This window comes from Podarcis cretensis (genome assembly GCF_951804945.1).
Source record: "Podarcis cretensis genome assembly, chromosome: 1".
In the NCBI taxonomy this organism is placed as follows: domain Eukaryota; kingdom Metazoa; phylum Chordata; class Lepidosauria; order Squamata; family Lacertidae; genus Podarcis; species Podarcis cretensis.
In genome coordinates, this window is record NC_137170.1 from 28,839,194 (window position 1) to 28,859,242 (window position 20,049).

The 20,049-nt window shown below is 41.6% G+C and overlaps 2 long non-coding RNA genes across 2 annotated transcripts in view; one reads left to right on the forward strand and one right to left on the reverse strand.

Annotated features, from left to right (window-relative positions):
- The first annotated feature begins 7,976 nt into the window (after positions 1-7,976).
- LOC307223247 overlaps positions 7,977-20,049 on the forward strand; it is a 30,474-nt gene continuing 18,401 nt past the window's right edge. Inside the window, exon 1 of the long non-coding RNA XR_013842047.1 lies at positions 7,977-8,098. This is a non-coding gene — a long non-coding RNA (uncharacterized lncRNA). The remainder of the gene's footprint in view (positions 8,099-20,049) is intronic.
- On the reverse strand, positions 15,500-18,426 carry LOC307223253. Its single transcript, XR_013842050.1, has 2 exons — positions 18,357-18,426; positions 15,500-15,934 (listed from the first exon to the last, which is right to left on the reverse strand). It is a non-coding gene; the product is annotated as an uncharacterized lncRNA (long non-coding RNA).

Genomic DNA, 20,049 nt, shown 5'->3' on the forward strand with positions numbered 1-20,049 from the left:
GAATTTATTCTGTAACTATCTATTCCATGACTGTCAAGTAATCTGAGTCAATTGAATATTATGCTACTTACTGTTGCTCTTCAGAAGATGTTTGTGTATATGGACCAACACAGCTGCTTCCATTTTTAGACTCTAAAGGAGGGTATGGTTATGGGGGCCATCATGATAAAAAATCTGCACATTATAATTTACCTTTCGTTGGCATTCGTCTGCCTTGAGAGATAATGAAGTATGCCTCTCAGGGTAAATTCAAATCGCTGCATTAGCAGCACCAAAGTGACCTCCCCAGGGTGTATGGAAGTCCTGGGCTGCCCAGATGACAAGACCCCTCTCTTGGCCTCACTCTAAAGCAGTGATGGCCAAACTTGGCCCTCCAGCTGTTTTGGGACTACAATTCCCATCATCCCTGGCCACTGGTCCTGTTAGCTAGGGATGATGGGAGTTGTAGTCCCAAAACAGCTGGAGGGTCAAGTTTGGCCATCACTGCTCTGAAGGAAAGCAGAGCAATATGTCTGGCACCAGCCTGGATGCAGGAGTCGCTGGAAGAAGACATACAAGGCACCACCCACTCCAGATTTGTGTAGGGTTTACTCCTAAGTATTTTTGTCTCTTGAAAATATCCCACAAGGCGGTGGAGGTTTATGATCAGATTTTTGCTTCTCGTAGATGGGCTACCTTCCCAGGCTGACAAGCCTCATCTTCCTCTCACTTATCTCTACAGCAGAAACCATCTTCTTGACTGTTGGACTCACTATTGGTCTCATCCACTCAATCTACTGGAGCCTATCTTTGCATGCTGGGGATGTCCATAACTCACCATGAGTTTGAGACCTACCAGCTACCCTCATCTGATTAGCCAGCCCATTGAAGCTGTTCCCGGGGTGTAGCTGCTGACACATCTTCTAGGAGCCACAGGTGTGCTGAGTGCAAGGTGGGGACCAAAGATGGACAAACTGACCCTAGTAGGAAAATTATGTTTCCTCCACCAGAGGTACTACCCCTCTCCTAAGACCCCATACACCCCATAGAACTTACCACTATGTCACTATTGGTGGTCATAATTGCTGCCTTGTCTTAAGAGGTGAGCATTTCAAGCACCTGAAATGAGTCTTGGAGATGTCAGCCGTACCAACATCACTAAATGAAATTAATGGGATCTAAAAGTGCTAGACGTTGGGTTTCTTTGGGCGACCTGTTGATTGAGCATTCACCCTAATCTGCATGCACAAAGCTTATGTGGTTAGACCATAGGGAAGAAAGATTGGAGACATAATAGGTAAAGTTATATAATTAACAATGAGAATTGAAAGAGGGCAAGGATTTGCTGAACTTGATTGGGTAAATGGGAACACAAAAAAGGGAGGTGTGAGGAAGTCAAGAAACAGGGTTAAATAAGTATAAAGCTAAAAGTTGGATTTTTTCTTTTTTATGTTTTTTATTATCTTTTTTGCTGTTTTATTGTGTATTTTTTGTTTATCTTTTATGTATTTTTGCTATGTTTGTTTTTTCTTTTTATGTTGTATGTATGTATGTGCCTTTTTGTAAAACTTTAATAAATATCTTATAAAAAAAATAATATGTGGTTAGACCATGCCTGGTTTTTATTGAGCATACATTCTACTTTGTTTATGGGGTGGTTATACAACAATGGACATTCATCCTGATTTGTTTGTGGAGTGTTTACATCTCGTCTTGTTCATTCATTCATTGCACACTTTTCAGTGCATTTCTCCGTTACTTTCCTAACCACAAAAGGTCTGTTTTGTGGTTTGTTGCACTAGGGCCACAGAGTGCTTTAACCCACTTTAATTGGGTTATTGAAAGTTGCAGAATGTAAAAAAAGTATACATTTCCTACAAAAGAGACACGAAACTTTTGATTCCTGAGAATGCTAAGGCTATCGAATATTAAAAGTGCTGGAGAAGGCAGCAGTATTTTTTTAAAATATTTTTTATGGGCATTCCCTTTCTACATGTTGCTTTCCTCCTTCTAACCTAAAGTTCTGGTATGTTCTTGAATCCCTCTTGTAAATTACTGACAGTCAAGGGGCACTCTTGGGGAGAATTCCAGGTTTAAGCCTGAGCAGTTCAACTGAAATTTCAGACAGTAGGTTTTGATGTTCCTCTGCAGTATAGGACTGATACTAAACAACCCCTATGAGTCCCCAACTGGAGTCTGCTGTGATACAGCACAATCTACAAGTAAAAACTAGGCCAGTTAGGAGGATGAACTCAGTCACTTCCTTGCACTACGTGATGGGAGAAGCTCAGTGCACAACTTTCAACTCTTTGACCTTAGTAAAGCATTTCCATTTCAGTCCATTTTATAAAAGTCTTCCTTGGAACCAAACTGTAAAACACCTACATTAGGTTCAAAGCCCTCAGATTATATCTTTCACAGGACCAATGGCTCTAATTTTTTATTCTAAGTGGCCTGGTTTCTTTACTGTACAGCTTTCAGAAAATGCTGGAGGTAAATCTCTTTATCCTGGCCTTTTACACCCTATTCCTGTGACTGTAATCTGTTTTAACTGTTTTTATTTTGGAATTTTATGTTTTTGTAACTCCTCTGAGACCTGCTAATAAAAGGTGGGTAATTATTGTTTATAATACAGTGGTACCTCGGGTTAAGAACTTAATTCATTCTGGAGGTCCGTTCTTAACCTGAAACTGTTCTTAACCTGAGGTACCACTTTAGCTAATGGGGCCTCCCGCTGCTACCGCTGCGCAATTTCTGTTCTCATCCTGAAGCAAAGTTCTTAACCCGAGGTACTATTTCTGGGTTAGTAGAGTCTGTAACCTGAAGCGTCTGTAACCTGAGGTACCACTGTAATAATGAAAAAATTAACATAGGTTGCTTTTTTAATTCATTGGTTAGCTTAATTTATTTGTAACATTTTAAATCAACTGAATAGGGATACTTGATTAATCGGTAACAATTTGTAATATAATAATAATAATAATAATAATAATTTGTTTGTTGCTTTATCTTGCCCAAGGCAGGCTAAAACAACTTACAAACAAGCAAACAAAACAACCCTGCACAGATCTATTTTACACAAACTTATTTACACAGGGAAAAGACAGGTAATAATAATAATAATAATAATAATAATAATAATAATAATTTATTTATACCCCGCCCAGCTGGCTGGGTTTCCCCAGCCACCCTGGGTGGCTCCCAACCAAATATGAAAACAAGATACAGCATTAAACATTAAAAACTTCCCTAAACAGGGCTGCCTTCAGATGTCTTCTAAAAGTAAGATAGTTGCTTATTTCCTTGACATCTGATAGGAGGGCGTTCCACAGGGCAGGCGCCACTAATCTGGCCATGAGTACTTATGAATATGCACACATTATACAGATACCCCAAAGGACAGATAGAAGTGTGCATTGTGTATTAGCTTAAGGCTGAGAACTTTAATTTTTAAGAAAGTGCTATTCAGAACAAAATGTTGATTACAAAACCCACAGGTTTTTGCCTTTCCCTCTCACACAGGGGGGACTTCCTTCCATCCCCTGTGGTGCCTGCTATGACGTATACACACTCCACCTAAAAACCCAGCATTCTTTTTTCTTCTTCGAAATATTTTTTTTAGTTATATGCAGATTTATTGAACTAGTCCATTAAAACTCATTTGATGAATCAACTAGGATTTCTTTAACTGAGTGACAGCCCTTATTCTCCCCCTCCCCATGTTAATTGTGATCACTCTGTTGACAACCCCAGTAAAAAACAACAAAAAACAACAACTCAAAATCATAGCAGACAGCGTACATTCCAGATGAACAACAAATTGTGCAATGCACCCAGGAGAATTTTGCAACATACTTGAAGAACCTGTTGTACAGATTGGAAAAATAATACAAGGCAGAACAAAAAATCCTCAATACTTATTTGATAAATTCTGTGTTATATGGCAAAATACATTCCAGACATTTCTCTCTGAGTGTAGGATGGCTCATCAACAGATTTGGTTGGAGCTAAGAGTGTTTTTTGTTGCATCTGTGGTTCTTAATATGTTCTATTATCTCAACGTCTGAGTTACAAATTTTGAATCAGATGAAGACTGGTTAATGTCTCATCCCAAGGGATCAGGAATAACATTCACAGAATGGATCTTATTAGTTCACACATTAACCAGAAATGAAGAAAAAAGTACAATAGACTGGTCTACAAATGCAGAAAACTGAGGGTGGAGATGGGCATACAGCGCTTCCAGATTGGAGGCTCCTAGCACATCACTGCTGCTGTGATGGAAGCTACAAGTGGAATTGAAATTACTTTCCACATTTCCGGGGTGGGTATGTATTATGTTCTTTTTGTATATACCACCATGTCCTGTCCTAGTGGATATGACATAGCCATGTGGGTGGCAAAGTGTCAATTTACTACAGCAGTCATTTAAGTCTTTTTTTTTTTACTTTCTGCAGTGGATTGCATGGGAAACCAGCACCCCAAAAGCAGTGTTGAGGGGCAAAGCTCCCCTACCCCTGTCACAAGTGGCTTTACCAAGGTATCTGAGAAAGTCTACCCATCCTGGCTGCTTCAAACCTGTCCATTGGAACACTTCTTTGCATCCACTATATATGTTGTTCTTCCAAGCATAACCTGTTAATTTGTTTCATTAACCAAATCGTCCAAGTTTGCACTCAGTTCCTTACTTCCCTGGGTGTTTTATGCAGAGGGGACCCAAGAAACTGTTCATTCTGCTCTGTACTGTTGCTCTGTTGTTTTACTTTAAGTTCAGAGCATGAGCCGTTAAGCGCATAAGCCATGTCAGAGGGCAAAGAGGAAATGTTCCATCCTCACTGTCCTCTGGCATGGCCATTTTATTTAGATCTTTAGCCAGTCAGGTCCTGTATCCACAGCAGTGGCTAGAGGAGGAATGACTGCTGGGTGGAGCACAGAGAGAAGGAATGTTGTGGTGCACCTGTAGCAGCAAAACTAGACGCCTTCATCAACCCCACTTGCAATAAAACATGTCTTTCCTGTATCTGTCTCTACAGACACAGCAGGCACTGTATCTCTCCAACAGTTTGACTTTACCTCTTTCATTGTCTGCGGAGACAGGTGAATGCCAACAATGTAGCTGTGCTCTCAGATCTTGGGAACGTGTTTCAGCCCCAGGGTTTTAGGATTCCATCACTGAAATAGCTCCTGCCCATGGAACCTTCACACAGCTAGCTTCTGAGATTGTCATTGTTTGGTATAATTTAATTTTAATGTCCTAAATGAAGCAGACTGTAAATTACGAATTGTAAATTGTTGTTGAAAATCAAAACTATGCTTGCAGTTCCCATCTTTACTGTTGGCTTAGTGTACAATGACTACACACCCACAATTTTCCCCATATTGCATCATTTTGACTTCTAAAACAAGGCCTAATTTAGTTGTGTTATGAATGTATTGTTGCGCTTGGGTAAAGGTTGTCAAGCACCTTATAAAACTAATTTGAAAGCTACAAGAAAAGACCAAATATACATATTGCATTCCCTGTGAATGGAAGCAGCTGTCTAAATCATATCTGGATTCAAATTTCACCATCCCATTATCAATTTCATAAACTGAAGCAAGCCACCTTAAATAAACATAATCTTTCACCGTTTATTAAATACACATGGATCCACAGATCCACAGTTAAACAACTGTAATTCAAAACATTAAAAATTAAATAATTATCTATGTTTGACAAGTTCTGTTATTTTATTATGAGAAGCATACAAAATGGTTGAAATGTCTCCTGGTTGACAAGATACTTAAAACAGCATCATCTCTCCCTGCTGAGAGAATGAGTGGCAATTTAAGGAGCAGTTGTTAAAATATGATACCTCTCTTTAAAGTAGAAGGAGAAAGGATTGCGCACAAAAGCAGCAATGGCAAAACAACAAGAAGGCACACCCCCAAGTCTCTGATATCTGCAGTTCAGTTCTAGGTATATCACAACTGTCTGTGGCACATATTTTGAAGAAAGAGGACATTGACTGCCATTCAAAGGAAATAAATGCGATTTGTCCTAAATTTTACCCCTGAAAAAGAGGATGTGTCCAGGAAAAAGAGGACACATGGCAACCCTGTCATGTGACATGACAGACAACCTAATTAACCATTTGTCAAAAGCGAACTAAACTGTGTCTTCGGTTTTCAGCTGGGTATAATTTGAGGGAGGTACACTTTAAAAACAGACCTGAGTTTGGGCTGCGCAGGAAATGTTCCAAATCTGTCAAGTCCTTGACATTAAAAGTGTGAAAAGGTTCAATTTTGTTCACTGAACCTAGCTGTTATTAGCAAGAATAGAATGGAGGGAAAGAGTGGCAGATTGTCAAAGGTATGAGGAATGCAGCTCTCAATAACATTCTATTAACCTGTTTTTCCTTTCATTGGTCTGAAGTCTTTTGGGAACACCTACTGCTGGGTCCCATTTCAGGAGACAATATGTACATTCTTGGGATTTGCAGGAGGTGTGTGTAGACAGTTTGTGTGTACAATGACCACATGAGGTGAGTGGAAGTAGGACCACACCTTTTGGCCCTGACCATTCACTAAGGTGCTCAACATATCTTCAGGGTGGTGGTGGGGATGATCTGATAGGAGACTCTGTGAAAAGCAATGCCCTTGATTGCAGATACAATCTACAATCCTGTTTCAGGACTTATATGCATGAAGGAGGATCAGAGGGTGTAAACGCATGTTAACCTGACCCTCACTCTCCATTAGTACAGTGTGAACACCCCTGCCAGGACTGAGCCAGTCCAGAAGCCCCACTGGAATACTTGCCTGGAATGTAGGAACAGGACAGGCCTAGCACATGGTGTCACTGACAGATCACCCAAAGGCACTGACCTCAAAGTCCAACATTCCTCTGAAATGGAAGTATGTAGCTTGGTGGTGACCCACATGCTTTCATCCTGAAGGGCCTGGTCTCATGAGAGCAGCTTTACAAGTATAGAAGACTGGGGGGGAAAGGTTTATCATAACCTCCCTGTTCTTTTGTTCAGCCAGAGAGTTCACAGCACTTTCTGTGTCCTCTCTTGGTGTACCCCAAAAGCTCTTCCTGTGATCTTGGTGCTCCTCCACCATGTTTGTCCATCTATTTTCATGCTTCCTCTCCCCACTCACTAAACATATTGAGCAACTGAGAGCCTAAGTACCTGTGACATTACTGTTTGATGTACCATAAAAAAACGCAAAGAGCAACCGCTAGAAGGAGGGGGCAATAATGGTCAGGATTGCAGCGGGTGGGATGGGGGAGTTGGTGCCAAGGAAGGACTTTATCATAATGCAGGTAAAGGTAAAGGGACCCCTGACCATTAGATCCAGTTGTGACCGACTCTGGGGTTGTGGCGCTCATCTCGCTTTACTGGCCGAGGGAGCCGGCTTCCAGCTGACAGGTCATGTGGCCAGCATGACTAAGCTGCTTCTGGCGAACCAGAGCAGCGCACGGAAACGCCGTTTACCTTCCAGTACCTATTTTTCTACTTGCACTTTGACGTGCTTTCAAACTACCAGATTGGCAGGAGCAGGGTCCAAGCAACGGGAGCTCACCCCGTTGCGGGGATTCGAACCGTGACCTTCTGATCGGCAAGTCCTAGGCTCTGTGGTTTAATCCACAGTGCCACCCGCGTCCCTCCTAATGCAGGTAGTAGCTTCAAAAGCGTGGTTTTAATCAGGACTGCAGCAGGGGAGGAAAATGGTCAAATAATTATCCACCTATCTGCAGTTTTAAAAACATGCACATTAAATATAAGCACATATTTAATGGCACACTTGGTTTGTCTCTGATATGCCCAGTTTTTGTCTGAACGGAGGCAGGGCTTTCTTTCCTGTATGCTTCCCTTTCTGAAAAGCTATCTACTTTCAATAGCATTCCATCTCTAATGGCATGGCATGTCCCCCTGTGCTTTCCACTCTCTTGTTGTTCTGCATTGTATCTGCTTGTGCCCTTGAGCTCTCAACCCCCCTGAGCGAGGAATTCCATTCTTTGCCTGCCTCTATTTATTGCAAGGCACTCTGCACGTTGTTCTGGAACTCTATAAATGACAAAAATGCACATAAGAAACTCAAGAGATGGGAGGAGATCATCCCAGGAAAGGTGGTGAGTAAAATAAACTCTTCCCAGGGCATTGATTTGAGGCAAGCTAAAATAAAATAAAATAAATTTTTTTAAAAAAATGATGAGGTTCCCGCTAAGAGGCAGGTTAATAAATCTGCCGGGAACTGTTGTTTGAACGGTGAGTAAGCAAAGTCACTTGCTGAGGCAGGTTGGGTCTGGGATTTCATAGAATTTTTCTAAGAACTAAGGGTTTGCCTGCTGGGCAACAGGCGTGCTTGCCAGTCAAAGATCAGAATGTCACGAAAGTTTAATCTGCCATGCTTTACCTCCTGCCTCCCTTCCTATTCCTTTATTACTTCTGGTTAAAAAGAAGGAAATCATGTCTATTGACTGAGGGCTCATGGAATTTCTAGAACAAAGATTAGATTAGGCTGCTGAAATTTCAATGGCCAACATTTTTTTTTTTTTAAAAAAAGAACCTGAATAACATCAGCAAAGCTTGGGGGGAAAACCCATAATCTGCTACCGAGAACTTCCATTGGCTGCTGCGAGGCCTGTGTTATTTGACATGACGTATCTCTTTTGGTGGCTTTCCTTCCACACACTGCATCATCAGTCCTTTTCTTCGTATTGGAAATCCCTTCTTCGTACCCAACAGCATTCTGGTTTAGCAATGCAGCGATCAGCAGTACATTTTACTCAGCTCCCAGGGGGGCAGGGCCAAGGGCCAAGGGTATTCAATGGGAGGAGAAAGAGACTGCAGCTGGGAAAGGGAGATGGAGTTGAGATGGAGGTGTTTGGGGAAAAGGTGAGCAGAAAGCAAGGTGGGTATACGGCTCCTTTAGATGGAAGATGAATGACAATTTGTTTAGAGATCAGGAGATTATTAAGAAGGCCCAAAAGGCTTTGAAGGATTATTTTGAGATAAATATGAATACCACGGTGGAAAAAAGAACTATCTGGGACGCAAGCAAGGCTGTGATGAGGGGGTTTTTGATACAACAGAATGCCGTAAAGAAAAGGACACAAAATGAGAGGAAAAATAAGATTTTGGAGAAAATTAAAGAATTAGAGAAGAAGTTAAGATTAAACCCGAAGTCACAGCCGACTCTGAGAGAAATTAAACTTTATCAAGCACAATACTCTAAATTGATAAATCAGGAAATAGAGTGGAAGATCAAATTAATGAAACAAAAACTTTTGAATCGGCGAATAAATGTGGAAAATTGCTAGCTTGGCAGCTGAAGAGGAGACAAAAATTAAATACAGTTACAAATTTAGAGATTGAAGGAAGAAATATTCAGAACCCTGTGGACATTAGAAAGTGCTTCCAGAGATATTTCAAAAAATTATACACCCAAGGGCCGCAAGACGAGGTGGAGATTAAACAATTTTTGGAAAAAAATGGACTACCAAAATTGTCACAAGAAAATAGATCAATCCTGAATTGCAAAATAACACGACAAGAAATTGAACAAGCCATTCAGAACATGCAATTGGGCAAATCCCCAGGGCCAGATGGGCTGACCTCCAAGTATTATAAGACATTAAAAGACTATTTGATACAACCACTGATGGAGGTTAGCAATGAAATTATGGAGGGGAAGAGGGCACCGGAATCGTGGAAGGAAGCCTTTATCACATTGATACCAAAATCGGAAGCTGAAAAGACACAACTTAAGAACTATCGTCCCATCTCTCTTTTAAATGTGGATTACAAAATATTTGCAGACATTTTGGCAAGTAGACTTAAAAAAGTTTTAAATGAAGTAATCCACAAGGACCAGGCAGGCTTTTTTTTTTTTTTTTGTTAATAATTTTTTTTTATTAATTTCCAAATTTTTAACAAACACAAAAAACAACATAAAAACAAACACAAAAACTCATATTTTCTTAACCTTATTTCCATAACCCTCTTTTCCCGGACTTCCCCATACCTTTCCCTTTTTGCATCCTTAATTTTGAACCATTATTCAGCAACCCTTCTTAACCAATTAAATATAAATTCATTCTCTTTTTCGATTCCACCCTAAAATTAAACACAAGTTTCCGCTGCAATTCTACGTCTTCTTTTCCCTCAGCATTTTAGCACTCCTCAATTTTATAATAATTCTTAAGATACATCTTAAATTTCTTCCAATCTTCTTCCACAGTCTCTTTCTCTTGGTCGCGGATTCTGCCGGTCATTTCTGCCAGTCCCATAAAGTCAATCACTTTCGCCTGCCATTCCTCCAGCGTGGGTAGCTCTTGTGTCTTCCAATACTTTGCTAGAAGAATCCTTGCTGCCGTAGTAGCGTACAAAAAGAAATTCTTATCCTTCTTCGGCACCAACTGGCCGACCATACCCAAGAGAAATGCCTCTGGTTTCTTGTTAAAGGTGCACTTAAGCACTTTCTTAATTTCATTATAAATCATTTCCCAGAAGGCCTTTTTAAATGAAGTAATTTTAAATGAAGTAATTCACAAAGACCAGGCAGGCTTTCTCCCAGGTAGACATTTGTTTGCTAATATAAGGAACATTATTGACATCTTGGAACTTTTGCAAACAGATATAAATACAAAAGCAGTCTTAATTTTTATAGATGCGGAGAAGGCCTTTGACAATATTTCCTGGAAATTTATGAAGGGAAATTTAAAAGAAATGGGAGTGGGACGGGGTTTTGAGAATGGGATTGATGCAATATATTCAGAACAAAAGGCTAAATTGATAGTTAACAATGTGGTTACAGAAGAGTTTAAAATTGAAAAAGGAACACGACAAGGCTGTCCTATTTCCCCTTTGCTATTTATCTCGGTTTTGGAGGTGCTCTTGAATATGATCAGAGGGGACCGGTTGGTGGAAGGAATCCAGGTCGGAGCGAAACAATATAAACTTAAAGCTTTTGCAGATGACCTAGTTTTGACCCTGCAGGAGCCAGAATCTAGTACGAAAAGAGTATTACAATTGATTCAAGACTTTGGTCGGGTGGCGGGATTTAAATTAAACAAACAGAAAACCAAGGTATTGGAAAAAAATTTGACAGATACAGAGTCAGAACGGTTTCAGAGAGAGACAGAATTAAATGTGGTTAAAAAAGTAAAGTACCTAGGGGTAAACATAACAGCAAAAAATCTGAGTCTATTTAAGGACAACTATGAAAAATGTTGGTCAGAAATTAAAAGAGACTTGAACAGTTGGACAAAATTGAAACTTTCTTTGTTAGGCCGAATTGCTGCTATCAAGATGAATGTATTGCCAAAGATGTTGTTTTTGTTCCAAACACTACAGATTATGGACAAGACGGAGTGCTTCCGGAAGTGGCAGAGAGACATCTCTAAGTTTGTCTGGCAGGGCAAAAAGCCCAGAATTAAATTTAAGATATTAACTGATGCGAAAGAAAGAGGGGGCTTTGCCCTGCCAGACCTAAAGTTGTACTATGAAGCCGCAGCTTTTTGCTGGCTAAAAGATTGGCTACTTCTCGAAGACACTGACGTACTGGATCTGGAAGGGTTTAACAACGCTTTTGGTTGGCATGCATACTTATGGTATGACAAGGTTAAGATCAATAAGGCCTTTAAGAACCATATTGTCAGAAAAGCAGTATTCAATGTCTGGACAAAATATAAAGACTTACTGGAAAACAAAACTCCAAGGTGGCTTTCACCTCTGGAAGCTAAGGCCCGAAGAAGACCCAATATGGAGGCCAAATGGCCAAAATATTGGGAAATACTAGAAAAAGATGGAGACAATTGGAAATTGCAGAGTTTGGAGAAAATGAAGGATAAAGTGCGAGACTGGTTACACTACGCTCAGATTAAGGAAGTCTTTAAAAATGACAAAAAGTTAGGGTTCCAGGTGGAGAAATCGAAATTGGAAACAGAACTGTTAGAACCTAAGACTAAGGTACTATCAAGAATGTATAACTTGCTGTTAAAATGGAATACACAAGATGAAATGGTTAAATCGGCAATGATAAAGTGGGCACAGGATATTGGGTATAATATCATGTTTGAGGATTGGGAAAGGTTGTGGACCACCGGGTTGAAATTCACTGCATGTAATGCTTTGAAGGAAAATGTAATGAAAATGATATACAGGTGGTACATGACCCCAGTTAAACTTGCCAAAATATACCATTTGTCTGATAACAAATGCTGGAAATGTAAAGGAAATGAAGGAACATTCTTTCACCTCTGGTGGACGTGCCCTAGAGTGAAGGCGTTCTGGGAAATGATATATAATGAGTTGAAAAAGGTATTTAAGTATACCTTCCCTAAGAAACCAGAGGCCTTCCTCCTGGGTATTGTCGGCCAGAGGGTGATAAAGAAGGACAGAACTTTTTTCCTGTATGCTACAACGGCAGCAAGGATACTCATCGCTAAGCATTGGAAAACTCAAGATCTACCCACACTGGAAGAATGGCAGATGCAACTGATAGACTATATGGAACTGGCTGAGATGACCGGCAGAATCCGAGACCTGGGAGAGGAGAAGGTTGAAGAAGACTGGAAGAAATTTAAGATTTATTTACAAAAATATTGTAATCTGGTTGAATGTTAAGAAGGATGCTAGATTATAAATAACTGACCACCACTAAAATAGATGGAATTAGGATGATAAGTGAGATTGAGGAAAATATAAACTTTTTGGAGAATTATTAGACTATATTTAAATGAGCGGGACATAAGAACGTAAACAAGATGATAAATTGCTGGTAAAAATTTACAATGATGTAAGTGGGAGCGGGAGATGTGAGGGAGTCCAAAGAAGTTATGAAACTATGTTATGATACATGTTACATTGTTTATTATTTTTGCATTTGTACTCAAAAATTTTAATAAATATTTATATAAAAAAAAAAGAAAGCAAGGTGGGTATATTTTCTTTTCCCCACCACTGAATAATTAACATCGCCCAAAACTCAAAATGTGGGAAATTGATGCGAAGAAACAAAGCACACATTGGTGTGGTGTTTAAAACAATGTATCACTTCAGGATCCAAAGTAATCTCCAATAAATCCAGAGAGCTGCAGTAGAGAACATAGGAAGCTGCCTTATGTCTTGCGCTACTGTCAATATATTGCCCAGGACCAGTTTGATGGGCAGACGACGATGGTGATTTCACTCAGCGGTATGTTGCTAGTGAAACCACCACCACTTGTGAGTCCCTCCAGTGCCCAGCAGGCCGAGGGAGAAACAAGCTTCAGCCAGTCGCTGGAGGCAGAAGGACTCAGGAGCCATGGCGGTCTCACCAGCGATATACCACTGAGTGAAACCACCATCATGGTCTGCCCCTCATCCCAGCACAGAGGGAGAAACAAGTTGTATACAGCTTGTTCCTCCCTCTGTTTCTTTAAAGTGCTTGGCTGAGGAGCACGCGGCTGCCCTCACCTCAGTGCCAGCAAAGGCAAAGGGAGAACTGCTTCTTTTATAAGTTCTGAATCTTCCAACATTCAACCTCATTGGATGGCCATGAATTCTAGTGTTATTACGTCACAGGGAGAAAAACCGTTCTCTATCCGCTGTCTCCATGCCATGCATAATTATATAAACTTCTGCCACCTCTTATTCACCCTTTCTCTAAACTAAAAAGTCCCCAGACGTTGCAACCCTTGATTATTTTGTTTGCCTTTTTCCGAACCTTTCCCAACTCCATAATACTTTCTGAGTGAGAGTTACTTTCTGAGTGAGAGTTATTTCCCTTGGTCTGACCCTATGCTTCTTTGATACCATCGGCAAGAAAGAACCACACCATGTAGCAGATAATGTGGTTCTTTCTTGCAGATGTTCCTGGAGCACCATGAGGTCAGATGGTGGTTTAGTGTGTCTCGTTGCATATGTATTCGACCTGTGTGATGTGGTACATACAGTAAGTGGTCACCAAACCACAAATACAGTTTGCTTCCTTAACCTTCCTTTCTGACTCATTTCCTAGAGATACAATTGGTTGCTGACGGAAATATATTCCCCACATAACCACTGCTCCTGTGAACTAGAGCGGGGAAGTTGGCCGGTGGTGGTAGGAAGTGCAAGGAAATAATATTTCTGTTGAGAAATGTATGGGAATTCTTGGTTGGATTGGAAGCGGGTTTGAAATCTGAGCTGTAGGCTTCTTTTTATGGGCCAAATGACACTTCAGTTGGGTGGTTTGATCTCACTATGCTTTATTTTCATTAATGAAATGCAGTCACAGTAGGCTGCCAACTGGATCAGAACTGTCATTCGGGGTTTAACCCCTTCCTCCATGGTCATTTTCCCTATCAAAATCCTCCAACACTCAAGGTGCTTTTTGACAAACTGGAGAATGAATGAAATAATTTAGGTGCCTGGGTTCCCCTGAGCAAACTAAAGCATGGAGTGGGGGGGGGTGATTATGGAAATGAAATGGCAAGGTTTTCTTTCCCTTTCTACAACTACTCTGGTCAAATGGTTAGCCCCAAGCCACCTCAGCTGCTGCACGGCACTTACAAAAAGAAAACAATGGGAAATCCAGTGATGGATCTCTCACAGAACATATATTTTGGACCTCCATTATGATAGAAACACTGTTTAATTGCATCAACAAAAACATTGGCTCATAAAAGAGCACTTGCTTGAGGACCTGCTTTCTGGGTTGGTACCTTCCTAACCACTTCTCTTAGTTCCCTCTCTTCTTCCACACAACTGCTTTCATCCTTTCACTTTCTGGTATCACTTGAGAGTCATGAGCAGTCAGCAGCTGGTTCTGAATTCACTAACCCCTCTGCCCCATGCAGTGATCAATTCTTCTGCCTTCAGGCTAGGGCAGGGGGGTTCTTGGCAACATGCCACTGAATGGACCACTCTTGAAGGGCATGTAGCCTGGCACTGACTGCTCTGCCTGGCAGGGGATCCCCAGGAGGGGCCCAAACTTGCCACTGCCACCCAGCCCCCTCGCCATCCCAGTACGCAAGAGTGATACTGCTGCTGGAAGGCCAGTGGTTTATCCAGTGCAGTGCCAAGCAACCTATTGAGTTAGTGCAAGGATGTCTGCTTGCACAACAAAAAATCCCCCCTCTCCCTGCTGCTGTTGTGTGGTTTTCACAGATGATAAATTTATTTGCACACATCTCAAGTTTTCACCACTGTCTGGTGTGAACTGAAAATTTACCGTCGGACAAACCCCAGTATGAGCCTCTGTGCATCTCCACATCTTGGTGGGGAAGTTTCTGTCAGTAAGAGACTTTGGGCAGCTTGTCAGCTGTTACTGATCTTCTGTGTAAGAAACCATTGAAAAGCTTTGAAGGAAACCCAGAGTTCCTTGAAATGTCATTTGAAAACCATACCCCAGTGATAATAGCATGTGAATGACTCAAAAGAGGGCATTTTGGGTTGGCAAAAGTTGGCTTTAGCTGCACCTATCTGGGTTCTAATATCCCAGTGACTTTCATCTAAGAGGACACTAAGCTGGCTTCCCAAGTTGTGCTCTTATGAGCAAGGCACTGTGAATACAAAATGCTTCCTTTATTTTCTGCTCAGTAGAGCTTCCTGTACAGTACAATGAGGTAGAGTTGTTTGCAATAAAGGACTGGTGTTGCATGTCGAGTCCTGTGCCCCATTCCATTGCTGTCACACACACGTAACTTGCCACATCTCACTGCATTTCATTAACCGTGTTCCTGGAAGTCGTGGCTGCTGTGTAAACAGTTAAGCTTCGAGAATACACTCCTTGGTGATGTAATCTGCTTATTTACAACATCTGTCCAGGCATCCCTTGATAGCTCTGTTAAAATGGCAATGGTAGTTACATAAGTCAGTTCTGCTCATATACAGATTCTTGGATGATATCACAAAATGCACCAGCCTGTCTTGCAGGGCATAGAAACAGCTTGTACATTTCATAGATCTGCCTTCTTCTCCGTTTTCCCTTGAAAGACTGGCTATATGGGAGACACAGGGTTTAAATGTTTTTCAGACATAAAAACAACTTATGGGTTTGAAGAGATATGGCAAAGGTTTTCAAGGTTGCACATAATAAGGTACAGAAATGTGGAAATGATTATTTTAAGAGGCAGACCAAACAATGCCATGCTACTGCATGCAACCTTTTGCTGACATTTTATTTTATTTTAAAAGCAGAAGCAGTTTCTGAAGACTGCATAGGTCAGTGAAGAGGTAGGTAGGTGGTCTCAGCTTCAGTCCTTGGCCTCTCCTAAAAGGGTCTTTGCCTGAGACCTTGGAGAATGCCTGCTAGTCTGAGGTAGCAGGAGTGGTCCAAATGAACCCACTACTCAGTATATGGCTACTTGAGAAATCCTTGAAAAAGAGGACAAAGTTTTCAATGTTTTCTGGGGTTCATGGGTACTGCTTAATGTTCCAGCCACATTTTTCCTGTACAGGAAATATGCCATTATGAAATGCTGGCTTTAGCAATTAAAGTAATGTCTATAACTGAGATCCAGGCTTGTTGGAATACCTATTCTCAGTACCCACTGAGAAATGGAAATATGTTTTCCCCCGAGGAAGGGAAGAATGGTTAACTCAAAGGTCTTTTATATTTTAGGAGAAATAAGTTGATGCGTATTGGGCAATGGAGTTCATCAGTAGAAAGCTGAAACTCATCTGATACTATCCATAAAATGCCCCAACAATTTTCAGAGAAAAAACATCACCTGATTGCTGCCTCTGACAATGTCTCCATGTAAATGGAAACCGAAGCATCTTCAGGCTTCAGTGAATTGAAGTGATTTAACTAATAAACTAGAGTTAGGTTTGACAGAACAATGCTGGCAATGATCTGTGAATCAAGCAAGAGCTCCTGAGTAAGGGAGGGGGAAAATAAAAGAGTTTCATTCATTAGCTTTAAGTTATTGTCAGTACCCAAGTCCTGACTGGTAGAAATAACCTCAGCACAATAAGATGCAGTATATTCATTGGAAATAAATTCAGTGCTCTGAGAAGATGAAGTGAATAGGGAAGTTACCTATTGGGAGGAGTCAGTATGACTGATCCAAATCTGGAACTTAATGAGCACCCAGGAGATAAAGGAAAAATAAAGAACCCCAAGAAGCATTTGATAAAACTAAGGTTGCAGTCATGCTTTGTATGCAGTTACTTGGTCCACCCACCTGGATGGCACTGGTCAAGTTGTCATCTGGCTTGGAGGGGGGGGGAGACTCATGATTTAAGACACATTGCTACAATAATGCTACAATATTCATGCATACTTCCCAGGGGTATGGAGTCTCATCACATGGAAGCAGCGTCCCCACTTCTGGGTATATGTGTGTGAAGGCTCTATGTTCAGGGTGGAACATGAATCCTTGCGGGTGTGAGTTTACTGTGTTCCTGTATGGCCTATGTTAACCTTATGGATATGTAGGGGACCTGTATCTTTCAGGCGCCTGTGGTGCCGAAATGGTACATCTGATCCCCTAAATAAGAGCAGTGTGGTTGTGAGCATGTGTCTGTGCAGATTATAAATAGCACGGCTCACGAAACTGAAGCAAAAATAATCTTTTTTTTTTAAAAAAAATTGCAATTATTTTTCCAGCTGGAAAAATAGAGGCACGTAGAATGTGCTTGGTAAGGTTGAACAGTTTCAAACGACACCATAAGTCAGCGAACAACGAACAATAGAACTTCTGAGACTTGTTCAATAATTACCTGCTTATTTACTGTAAGTTTAAGCTCAGAGCGTCACTTAAAGCTTTACATCTCCCGCACTGCCAAAATACATGCATGACAGAAATAAACTAAAACATCATATCCATCCATCCCTGCAAACTAGCTTTAGCCAAACAAAGACCAAGTTGTATACGGCTTCCATGGGCACACCCAGGAGACTCAATATAGCCATTGTGGGTTTGGCGCATTCACTTCCCCGGTGTATTTCACATTCCCAGCTGGAGCGCATGCTGACACCTCTGGGTAACATCAGCCTCCAGAATGAAGGCGCGTGATGCAGTTTTGCTGCAGAAGAAGCTAAGAAGGTCTGGTAAATGGGAGACCAATACAGTGGTACCCCGGGTTAAGAAATTAATTCATTCTGGAGGTCCGTTCTTAACCTGAAACTGTTCTTAACCTGAGGTACCACTTTAGCTAATGGGGCCTCCTGCTGCTGCTGCACGATTTATGTTCTCACCCTGAAGCAAAGTTCCTAACCTGAGGTACTATTTCTGAGTTAGCAGAGTCTCTAACCTGAAGGACTGTAACCTGAAGCGTCTGTAACCCGAGGTAACACTGTATACGCAAGCCACTCTGCAAGCTGAGTGTAATATTTCTTTGGTAAAAAAATTAAAATCCTATTTTTTTTGTATATGTTGTTGCATTCCAGCTCTTTGTTTATTTGTACGTCATTACCTTGGGTGTTTGTGTAACAAAAGAGGATTTTTTTGTGTTCCTTATGGGTTCATCAGCAGCTGGCGCAACAGTCACATTCCTTTCAGTATCACATCATACTTTGTTGCTGTGGATACCGTTGTGATGCTGCAAACAAAGGATTAGAAAACAACATAGTATTCCCTCTCCGTTTGACCAAAGGTTCTGCTTCCGTAACATATTTGCAAGATGAACACATGGCCTCACAGAAAGAGCCTCTGGAGGCTGACCATTCCATAAGGCTTTGCTTTTTTTGTTATTCTGGCTTATCTAAAATTGCTAATGGGACATTGGAGCCCTATTTTCATCAGGTTTTTGGATTTCTGTAATGCTTTGGGGGCACCCATAGAGCTATAATGCTAAAAGGAAGTGATATAACTTTATGTTTCTGGTTGCAGAAGTTAATAGGCAATTGTAAAATCAATCCTTTTGACAGAATCTGAATCAGAACGTTCAGGTATAAGTAAGGTCAGCATATTCCTAGTAGTTTTAATTTGAACATCCAGGGTGGGGGTCGGCAAGGCTTACCGGGCATGGGCCGGATCACTCCTGCGGAGATCTTCTGTGGGTCGGACCAGTGCAGTGCGATGCTGGAAATCGCTTCTGCGCATGCCCAGATGCCGAAAATCGCACCTGCGCAGAAGCGATTTTCGGCGTCTGGGCATGCGCAGAAGTGATTTCCGGAGCCATGGAAGAGAGTCCCCATGCCGCACTGCGCAGCGCATGGGGACTTGCCAAGCAGGCAGCATTGTTCGGTGGTGGCTCATGGGCTGGTTAAGCCAACCTCTGATCTAGGGGAAAGAAGAACCAGTATTTTGTCTGGTGGACAATGCTTGGCCTGAGAAAACCCCCGGAGTAAGACCCCAAACCAAATCACACGGTCACAAAACTGCCCTTATTTTCAATCTGTATAGCCACTTTTGCCAATCCAGGTGGAATGTTCAAGCAAACAGATTGAGCATGCACAAGAGAGTGCATGATGATGCCCAGTCCATGAAAATGAACTTGCTTTATTGTGAATTAGTTTGGAATCTTTGTTTGAGCTGGATCATTCAAGGGACAAACAGATTTCATGTTCACTCAGTCCTGCAGCTATTCAGCAGAAACTCAATCCTAGCCACTCGTGCACTTATCTAAAGCAAGCAGGAAATGATGGCAGTGTGGTCCTGGTTTCCAGCCAGGGCTGTGAAAAGCTGATAATATGTCCAGGCCAGATGGGAAATGTCCTTCTTTGCCTCTGCCAGGGGGACTCAGAGTAGACCCCCTTAAGATTGTGTTCTTGTTTAGTCGTTTAGTCGTGTCCGACGCTTCGTGACCCCATGGACCAGAGCACGCCAGGCACTTCTGTCTTCTACTGCCTCCCGCAGTTTGGTCAGACTTAAGATTGTAGGCCCATGCAAATTGCACCCCCTGTTCTGGTCTGCTTCCAGTGGGGTGGAATGGGGGTAAGGCAGGATGGAACAGGGTGTGACATGCTTAGCCAAAGTGTGCAGGGGCCGGGAATGGAACCACCATGCAAAATGGTCATTGCCTGTATTCCAAAACTCTGGACGACCCCACTCAGCAGTTTCATGCAGATGCTAAACAGCATGGAGGATAACATCAAACCCTAAAGAACCACACATTAGAGGCTGCATGGGGCCAAAGAGCACTCCCCAAGCATCCACCTCTGGAA